Source organism: Oncorhynchus mykiss, chromosome 31 (genome assembly GCF_013265735.2).
Source record: "Oncorhynchus mykiss isolate Arlee chromosome 31, USDA_OmykA_1.1, whole genome shotgun sequence".
In the NCBI taxonomy this organism is placed as follows: domain Eukaryota; kingdom Metazoa; phylum Chordata; class Actinopteri; order Salmoniformes; family Salmonidae; genus Oncorhynchus; species Oncorhynchus mykiss.
Window position 1 is genome coordinate 583,918 of NC_050571.1, and position 8,583 is coordinate 592,500.

The 8,583-nt window shown below is 42.8% G+C and overlaps 1 protein-coding gene across 1 annotated transcript in view; it reads right to left on the reverse strand.

Annotated features, from left to right (window-relative positions):
- The window catches only part of LOC110504351, a 76,661-nt gene that overhangs the window by 44,735 nt on the left and 23,343 nt on the right, over positions 1 to 8,583 (reverse strand). Inside the window, exon 2 of the mRNA XM_036970534.1 lies at positions 1,872 to 1,933. The gene's annotated coding sequence lies outside the window, so the exon portion shown is untranslated. The remainder of the gene's footprint in view (positions 1 to 1,871; positions 1,934 to 8,583) is intronic.

Genomic DNA, 8,583 nt, shown 5'->3' on the forward strand with positions numbered 1-8,583 from the left:
TCAGCCTCAATGACATCATACACATGTGACCTGCCCCCCAGTGATGTCAGAAGGCAATGTTAATGTTGACATCCTCCCGTGATGTCATCAGGGATGGTCCAATGATGAATCAACACTGGTAATGATTAGGAAACTGAAACAAAACAACCACATAGCTGATCGCCTAGTAATCCCAGTGTATAATCACTGTCAGGCGCCTGACACGGTGACAGCCTGGTGACAAAACAGGAAAACAACATGACAGAACAAAGAAACAAAAGATTCCACTGGATACCAGAGGACTGACTGACAGTTTTAGAATGCCTGAGGACTGACTGACAGTTCTAGAATGCCTGAGGGCTGAGGGGGCGGGGCACAGGTAATCATTAACATTCTCTTACACACGGTTACGTTTCCCCTGAGTAATGACAGGTATCCACCTACCCAGTGGCGTTATGCCCATATGGGTCATGTTTACTTCATTTCTGATGATAAATTAACGACTGATCTTCCTTTTAAAAGCCCACATTTCATTATAATTATTTATTAAAAAAAGATTTGTCAGAAACATTTTTGGGGGCAGGCAAAGAGTTCCCTTCCCACCCCCCACCTCAATTTTCCCTACAGATGCCTGGGCAGGACGCTAGATCCATCTAGTGCATGCACTATCGTATTTTGGGGAGGAGAGAGAGTGTAGAGCAGGGATGGTCAACTGGAGGCCCGCGGGCCATATGCTGCCCCCCGTTTTATAGACCCGTGGACCAATTTTAAAAATACATGATGTTTTCAGTCGGGGTCTCAGCTTGCTACTGAGAGTTAGAATAACAGGATACACAAGGTGCAGTTTCAAAATGTGGTTGTGCATCAACAGTCACTCAATAAGCCCATGTCAGCCAAACAAATGTAAATTGGTAAATCAGTCTAGTGGCCAGCTATCAAAACGTGTAGTGAGCAGGGGTGTATGACGCCACTGCACCTCCCTACATGAAGAAGTTCCTGACACCACTGCACCTCCCTAAATGGAGACGTTCCTGACGCCACTGCACCTCCCTAAATGGAGACGTTCCTGACGCCACTGCACCTCCCTAAATGGAGACGTTCCTGACGCCACTGCACCTCCCTATATGGAGACGTTCCTGACGCCACTGCACCTCCCTAAATGGAGACGTTCCTGACGCCACTGCACCTCCCTAAATGGAGAAGTTCCTGACGCCACTGCACCTCCCTAAATGGAGAAGTTCCCTCCTAAATGGAGAAGTTCCCTCCTCCCTAAATGGAGACGTTCCTGGAGTATGGCAGTACCTTCACTATTACTTTTATTTATGAAGCCATTTTGGGGTTGACTACCTTTTTATTTGTGCATTTGTATTGTTCAGAGATGTGGTGGGTCGTCTCTTCGTTCGCTGAACTTTGTCCTGCTAACTGTTCCAAATGTCCCAACTGAATTTGGTAAAAGGGCTTTTATGTCCTCTGGCCATCGTCTTGGAACGCCTTACAAAATACTTTTAAACTGGAAGAACTTGTCCCGATTGGTGTTTTTAAATCACTGATGAAGGATTTTGAGGCTGATTCCCTGACCTGTCAATGTTTTTAATTGGTTGTTTTCTGATTTTGTTATACTCTTGTGAATTCAATGGTTTTTACTAGATTACTTGTAGTTTTTCATGTTGTCTGTCTGTAGTTTTTTTGTAATGACTTGGTGCTGCCTATCTTGGCCAGGGCGCTCTTGAAAAAGAGATTATAATCTCAATGAGCCTTTCCTGATTAAATAAAATACCTGTACACTGAAAGGTGAGTTGACCAGCTGAACCATGAGAAAGAAGTGTGTGTGTGTGTGTGTGTGTGTGTGTGTGTGTGTGTGTGTGTGTGTGTGTGTGTGTAGGGCTACACACCCACAGCTCCTGTGTACGTGGGCTGGGTCAGGTCTTTGGGGACTTTCCTGTAGACATCCAACCTAATGGAAGAGAAAGAAAGTGGGAGGGAAGGGTTAGAACATTTAAAAAATATATACCTGCAAGCAGCAATGAACGGGGTTCACAGTTTGATCAGTTGGATAAGAAAGCGAGCACTATCATGTAGGAACTATCACTTAAAGCATTACCATGTTTATCTCTGAATACAAGAATGACGCGAGTGAAGTTAAGACTGGTGCTGTAGGTTGATTATTTTTGAAATGCAACAGGAAATCATTCTAAAGAAAGGTATGACTTAACGTATTTACTGTATATATAAAACTACCAGTGAAAAGTTCGGACACACCTACTCATTCAAGGGTTTTTCTATATTTTACTATTTTCTTCATTGTAGAATAATAATGAAGACATCAAAACTATGAAATAACACATATGGAATCATGTAGTAACCAAAAAAATTGTTAAATCAAATTACGTTTTAGATTTGAGATTCTTCAAATAGCCACCCTTTGCCTTTGACAGCTTTGCACACTCTTGGCATTCTCTCAACCAACTTCATGAGGTAGTCACCTGGAATGCATTTCAATTAACAGGTGTGCCTTGGTAAAAGTGAATTTTGTGGAATTTCTTTCCTTCTTAATGCATTTGAGCCAATCAGTTGTGTTGTGACAAGGTATGGGTGGTATACAGAAGATAGCCCTAATTGGTAAAAGACCAAGTCCATATTATAGCAAGAACAGATCAAATAAGCAAAGAGAAATGACAGTCCACCATTACTTTAAGACATGAAGGTCAGTCGATACGGAAAATGTCAAGTTTCTTCAAGTGCAGCCGCAAAAACCATCAAGCGCTGTGATGAAACTGGCTCTCATGAGGACCGCCACAGGAAAGGAAGACCCAGAGTCACCTCTGCTGCAGAGGATAAGTTCATTAGAGATACCTGGCTCAGAAATTGCAGTCCAAATAAATGCGTCACAGTTAAAGTAATAGACACATCAACATCAAATGTTCAGAGACTGTGTGAATCAGGCCTTCGTAGTCAAACACCAATAAGAATAAGAGACTTGCTTTGGCCAAGAAACATGAGTAATAGACATTAGACCGGTGGAAATCTGTCCTTTGGTTTGGAGTCCAAATTGGAGATTTGTCCTACCAATTGCCATGTCTTTGTGAGATGTGGTGTGGGTGAATGGATGATCTCTGCATGTGTATTTCCCACCGTGAAGCATGGAGGAGGAGGTGTTATGGTGTGGGAGTGCTTTGCTGGTGACACTCATTTATTTAGAATTCAAGGCCCACTTAACCAGCATGGCTACCACAGCATTCTGTGATACGTCATCCCATCTGGTTTGAGCTTAGAGGAACTATCATTTGTTATTCAACACAACAATGACCCAACATACCTCCAGGCTGTGTAAGGGCTATTTGATCAAATTTGATTTGATTTGATCAAGAAGGAGAGTGATGGAGTGCTACATCAGATGACCTGGCCTCCACAATCACCTGACCTCAACCCAAATGAGATGGTCTGGAATGAGTCGGACCGCAGAGTGAAGGAAAAGCAGCCAACAAGTGCTCAGCATTTGTAGGAACTCCTTCAAGACTGTTGGAAAAGCATTCCTCATGAAGCTGGTTGAGAGAATGCCAAGAGTGTGCAAAGCTGTCAAAGGCAAAGGGTGGCTACTTTGAAGAATTGAAAATATATTTTGATTTGTTTAACACTTTTTGGTTACTACATGATTCCATGCGTGTTATTTCATACTGTTGATATGTATCAGTGGTGATAGTTTAATATGTTTTTTCAAGGCATTAATTCTATTACAGCATATTGGATAACTGTCATTCATATTCACCCAGGTCAATGTAACAGTGATAGGTTTAGGTTACTGTCATTCATATTCACCCAGGTCAATGTAACAATGATAGGTTTAGGTTACTGTCATTCATATTCACCCAGTTCAATGTAACAGTGACAGGTTTAGGTTACTGTCATTCATATTCACCCAGTTCAATGTGACAGTGATAGGTTTAGGTTACTGTCATTCATATTCACCCAGTTCAATGTAACAGTGACAGATTTAGGCTACTACATGAAACTCTAATTTTACCTCTACCCATCATGGAGGTTGCTACAACCTAGTTTACGAATGAACGTTTACAACGTACAGTTGAAGTCAGAAGTTGCCATACATTTTAGGTTGGAGTCATGAAAACGTGTTTTTTTTTCAACTATAGAACTAACAGGTTAGTAAACCTGCTACGATCATGCAGTAACATTAGCGTAGTGTACAGTCAGTGAGCAGGTACACCGGCGGGCCCCGGTGGCAATACATTTGGTATTACTAAAGCTTGACCTTTAACCTCGACTTGGAAAAGTTCCAGTGTCGTGAAGAAGCACAGTTCTATTAGGTCATGTCTTTATAAAGACAGTGCTGCTAACTTAGAGGTTATCGCTGTAAGATGTGATTTATCAAATGTTTTATACTTTTCTTTTTAAAAACAGCCTAGTTTTAGGTTGTAAATAAGTATCTTGTTAATTAATTATGCACAACTTGTTTTAAATCCTTCACTATTTCAGCGGGGCTCTCTACTCCAGAGGTTTAGTGTTCCTCACTACAAGCACTTCATGTGTGGACATCTTTGGGATTACCTTGTTCTATTACTTGACCAAGGTGGGATCTCTTTTCCAGACTTCAGAGTTGGTTACCTTGTTCAGTTGGTTGACTTTACATGGCTAGGCCTGATATCATGAGGGACAGCTGGTTGACTTTACATGGCTAGGCCTGATATCATGAGGGACAGCTGGTTGACTTTACATGGCTAGGCCTGATATCATGAGGGACAGCTGGTTGACTTTACATGGCTAGGCCTGATATCATGAGGGACAGCTGGTTGACTTTACATGGCTATGCCTGATATCATGAGGGACAGCTGGTTGACTTTACATGGCTAGGCCTGATATCATGAGGACAGCTGGTTGACTTTACATGGCTAGGCCTGATATCATGAGGGACAGCTGGTTGACTTTACATGGCTAGGCCTGATATCATGAGGGACAGCTGGTTGACTTTACATGGCTAGGCCTGATATCATGAGGGACAGCTGGTTGACTTTACATGGCTAGGCCTGATATCATGAGGGACAGCTGGATGACTTTACATGGCTAGGCCTGATATCATGAGGGACAGCTGGTTGACTTTACATGGCTAGGCCTGATATCATGAGGGACAGCTGGATGACTTTACATGGCTAGGCCTGATATCATGAGGGACAGCTGGTTGACTTTACATGGCTAGGCCTGATATCATGAGGGACAGCTGGATGACTTTACATGGCTAGGCCTGATATCATGAGGGACAGCTGGATGACTTTACATGGCTAGGCCTGATATCATGAGGGACAGCTGGATGACTTTACATGGCTAGGCCTGATATCATGAGGGACAGCTGGATGACTTTACATGGCTAGGCCTGATATCATGAGGGACAGCTGGTTGACTTTACATGGCTAGGCCTGATATCATGAGGGACAGCTGGATGACTTTACATGGCTAGGCCTGATATCATGAGGGTCAGCTGGATGACTTTACATGGCTAGGCCTGATATCATGAGGGACAGCTGGTTGACTTTACATGGCTAGGCCTGATATCATGAGGGACAGCTGGATGACTTTACATGGCTAGGCCTGATATCATGAGGGACAGCTGGATGACTTTACATGGCTAGGCCTGATATCATGAGGGACAGCTGGTTGACTTTACATGGCTAGGCCTGATATCATGAGGGACAGCTGGATGACTTTACATGGCTAGGCCTGATATCATGAGGGACAGCTGGTTGACTTTACATGGCTAGGCCTGATATCATGAGGGACAGCTGGATGACTTTACATGGCTAGGCCTGATATCATGAGGGACAGCTGGTTGACTTTACATGGCTAGGCCTGATATCATGAGGGACAGCTGGATGACTTTACATGGCTAGGCCTGATATCATGAGGGACAGCTGGTTGACTTTACATGGCTAGGCCTGATATCATGAGGGACAGCTGGATGACTTTACATGGCTAGGCCTGATATCATGAGGGACAGCTGGATGACTTTACATGGCTAGGCCTGATATCATGAGGGACAGCTGGATGACTTTACATGGCTAGGCCTGATATCATGAGGGACAGCTGGTTGACTTTACATGGCTAGGCCTGATATCATGAGGGACAGCTGGATGACTTTACATGGCTAGGCCTGATATCATGAGGGACAGCTGGTTGACTTTACATGGCTAGGCCTGATATCATGAGGGACAGCTGGATGACTTTACATGGCTAGGCCTGATATCATGAGGGACAGCTGGATGACTTTACATGGCTAGGCCTGATATCATGAGGGACAGCTGGATGACTTTACATGGCTAGGCCTGATATCATGAGGGACAGCTGGATGACTTTACATGGCTAGGCCTGATATCATGAGGGACAGCTGGATGACTTTACATGGCTAGGCCTGATATCATGAGGGTCAGCTGGCTGCTCGGTCACTTTTGCTAGCTGGAATGTTCTTTTTTTTTTTTTTTTAATTTTATCACCCAGTGAAACGTAAAAGGGTTCTATCTAATTTAAATCACCTCAAAGTAGATCGTCTTTCTTCAGGAGACAGGTCATAAGGTCTTTCTTCAGGAGACCGGTCATAAGGTCTTTCTTCAGGAGACAGGTCATAAGGTCTTTCTTCAGGAGACCGGTCATAAGGTCTTTCTTCAGGAGACAGGTCATAAGGTCTTTCTTCAGGAGACCGGTCATAAGGTCTTTCTTCAGGAGACAGGTCATAAGGTCTTTCTTCAGGAGACCGGTCATAAGACCTTCTCACGTATTGACTACTTTTTCCTAGACAACAGATTGTCACTTCGGGCAGTGTGATTACCAAGCTATAGTCGTTTAGGATCATTCTCCTCCTACTATGAAACTACTTATACACAGCCTAATTATCGCCCTTGGAGGCTTAACTCTCTACTGCTATCAGATGAAACCCTTGGTGTCTTAACTCTCTACTGCTATCAGATGAAACCCTTGGTGTCTTAACTCTCTACTGCTATCAGATGAAACCCTTGGTGTCTTAACTTAACTCTCTATTGCTATCAGATGTAACCCTTGGTGTCTTAACTTAACTCACTACTGCTATCAGATGAAACCCTTGGTGTCTTAACTTAACTCTCTACTGCTATCAGATGAAACCCTTGGTGTCTTAACTTAACTCTCTACTGCTATCAGATGAAACCCTTGGTGTCTTAACTTAACTCTCTACTGCTATCAGATGAAACCCTTGGTGTCTTAACTCTCTACTGCTATCAGATGAAACCCTTGGTGTCTTAACTTAACTCTCTACTGCTATCAGATGAAACCCTTGGTGTCTTAACTCTCTACTGCTATCAGATGAAACCCTTGGTGTCTTAACTTAACTCTCTACTGCTATCAGATGAAACCCTTGGTGTCTTAACTTAACTCTCTACTGCTATCAGATGAAACCCTTGGTGTCTTAACTCTCTACTGCTATCAGATGAAACCCTTGGTGTCTTAACTCTCTACTGCTATCAGATGAAACCCTTGGTGTCTTAACTTAACTCTCTACTGCTATCAGATGAAACCCTTGGTGTCTTAACTCTCTACTGCTATCAGATGAAACCCTTGGTGTCTTAACTTAACTCTCTACTGCTATCAGATGAAACCCAGCAGAAGCAGAAAATCGAATTAGTAAATCTTGATACAACAGTGATGAACATGGCGAGAAACCAGGGACAATGCTAGCACACCAGCTGCATCAGAGAACCGCAAATCAAACCATACCTGAGATATCTGACGAGCTGGGTAACACACGTGTTGATGATTTAGAGGTCAATTCATGCTTTCATAACTTTTACTCATAATTATACACTTCAGAATCAGCTGGTAGTGCCACCTTACTCCACACCTTCTTTGAGAACTTAGATGTTCCTACAGTTGAACCTGAGACAGCTGCTGAACTAGAAGAGCAACTCTCTGTAGAAGAGATGGTGTTGGCAATTTAATCCGTGTGGTAAATGCCCTGAACCCGACGGATTTCTGAGCGAGAGCTTGAAAAAAAAAATAATAATAATCTCAGATCAACTCGCTTACTTTCCGTATTTGAGGAATCATTCTCCTCAAAACTCTTTACCCTCAACAATGAGACAAACACGTACCTCACTTATTCTGAACAAGGGAAAAAAATGACTTGGAAATTGTAAGAGTACATTTTTTTAAAACTCTTGAGTGTGGTTCATTTCGGTCAATTTCTTGACTGAATTGCGATGTAAAGATACTTTCTAAGACGATTGCCTGCCGTTTTGAGTCAGTCCTTCCCTCCATTATCTCTACAGATCAAACTGGTTTTGAGTTAGTCCTTCCCTCCATTAGCTCTACAGATCAAACTGGTTTTGAGTCAGTCTTTCCCTCTATTATCTCTACAGATCAAACTGGTTTTGAGTCAGTCCTGTAGAGATAATGGAGGGGAGGACTGAAGAAGAACCAATGGGAAGAGGATTTAGGAGAACAATTTTTCAGACGAAACTTGGCAGAGTATGCTTCAGAGAATACATTCTTCATCTATATGTCTAAGACATGCTGTAAATCAATTTAAAGCAGTTAAATCGGCTGCATTGTTCAAATGCAAAATTATCCAAG